Consider the following 2,500-nt stretch of genomic DNA (forward strand, 5'->3'; position numbering starts at 1 on the left):
AATAAAAACAGAATAAAGAAGAATGCGGGATATATATGCATATACATACACACGCACGCACACACACACACACACACACACACACACACACACACACACACACACACTACCATAACCAAAATTAGGATTAAACTAAACCACAAAACAACAGAAACCAACGAAGAAAAGATAAAAAAAAAAAAAAAAAAGGCGAAAGGATTTTTTTTTTCTCCCACTCTCCTCCTCAAGCACCAACCACAGAGGTCAAAGTCCCTTGCCCTACCCGAGAAACACGTCCGTAGGTTCTTCCCCCGCGGAGAAAATGGCGTCGGCTCATTAACGTCCTTTAGTTTAGCGACTCCCAGGTAACTTTGCGTCTTCAAGTGTCACTTATTCAGACGATGGGTTTCCGTGGGCCAGGCTGCGAGGAAGAGGGCTTTGTAAATGCTTGCCTCTGTGGTACGCTTATTATTATTATTGTTGTTGCTGTTGGTCTTCATTTGTTTTATTTATTTTTTGTTTTAATTTTCAACATTATCATTATTGTCATCGTCATCGTCATCGTCGTCGTCATCATCATCAACATCATCATCATCACCATCATCGTCATTATCCTTGTTATCATCATTAGCAGAATTATTATTATATATATTTTTAAAATTCGATCGATCCTTAATATTACAATTGTTGTTTCTATTATTTACTGTGTTTATTTTTCTTCTTTTAGTTTATTTTTCAATGTTCTTTCTGCGTTGTTCGTAAGCGTTTCTTTTACATTTTCAGGCAATGCATAAACACACACACACACATACACACACAAACACACACACACACACACACACACACACACACATATATATATATAAACATTTAACTATTTCTTTGTTTTGTTTTTGTTTTCTGTTACTGTTTCTACCAACTCCAGCTTTTGCTTTCCTCTCATTTATATATCTTCCCAATTTCCTAACCTTTCGTGTTTATTTTTCCTATTTTTTTCTTAAATGCCTTATCATCTTTTTCCGATAAATTCTCTTCTTTATTCTTACGCATTTATCTTTCTTCCGTTCTTCTCTATTTTCTCTCCCTTCTTCTTTTCTCCTTTTTCTCTCTTCTTTCCTCATTTTCTCTCTTCACCTCTCTCCTCATCTCCACTTCCACTCTCCTCTACTCTCTTCTTCCTCCCCCTTTCTCTCCTGCCCTCTCCTCCTCTTATTTCTCCTCGTCTCCTTGCCTTTTCTCCTCTTCTTCTCCCCCATTTTTTACTCTCCATTTTCGTTATCTTTCCTCCTCTCCTTCTCCCCCATTCTTTACTCTCCATTTTCATTATCTTTCCTCCTCCCCTTCTCCCCCATTCTTTACTCTCCCTTTTCATTATCTTTCCTCCTCTCCTTCTCCCCCATTTTTTACTCTCCATTTTCGTTATCTTTCCTCCTCTCCTTCTCCCCCATTCTTTACTCTCCATTTTCATCATCTTTCCTCCTCTCCTTCTCCCCCATTCTTTACTCTCCATTTTCGTTATCTTTCCTCCTCTCCTTCTCCCCCATTCTTTACTCTCCATTTTCGTTATCTTTCCTTCTCTCCTTCTCCCCCATTCTTTACTCTCCATTTTCGTTATCTTTCCTCCTCTCCTTCTCCCCCATTCTTTACTCTCCATTTTCGTTATCTTTCCTCCTCTCCTTCTCCCCCATTCTTTACTCTCCATTTTCGTTATCTTTCCTTCTCTCCTTCTCCCCCATTCTTTACTCTCCATTTTCATCATCTTATCCTATCTCCTTCTCCCCCATTCTTTACTCTCCATTTTCGTTATCTTTCCTCCTTTCCTTCTCCCCCATTCTTTACTCTCCATTTTCGTTATCTTTCCTCCTTTCCTTCTCCCCCATTCTTTACTCTCCATTTTCGTTATCTTTCCTTCTCTCCTTCTCCCCCATTCTTTACTCTCCATTTTCATCATCTTATCCTATCTCCAAAACCTTCTATTCAACAGAAAGATCGTTAACTCCTCTAAAAAAGATAGAAAAGCGAGATAGAAATCACGTAGGAAGGAATGTTAATGACCTTTTTAGCTGACCTTTCTATATCACTAAGGCGTAGCTCTTTCCTTCTGCTTGCTTTTTCCTGAAACGGAATTCCTCAAATGGAAAGGTAGTTTACGGGGTCTTCTTCGAGCTTATTCATGCCGTGTATATGTATATATATGCATATAGACATATATATATATATATATATATATATATATATATATATATAATATATATATATATATATATTACTATAGACATATATATATACATATATACATACATACATACATACATACATACATACACACACACACACACACACACACACACACACACACACACATATATATATACACACACAATGACAATAATGATAACAGTAACAACAAAAACAATGACAATCACACCAACAACAAAGAGAACCGAGGCAACAGCAGTAAGTCCAATCATAAGAGCGACCCAAGAATAACTCAGTCGAGGCGAACGTCCTGTCATGGCAT

The sequence above is a fragment of the Penaeus chinensis genome, chromosome 18 (genome assembly GCF_019202785.1).
Source record: "Penaeus chinensis breed Huanghai No. 1 chromosome 18, ASM1920278v2, whole genome shotgun sequence".
Taxonomy (NCBI): Eukaryota; Metazoa; Arthropoda; class Malacostraca; order Decapoda; family Penaeidae; genus Penaeus; species Penaeus chinensis.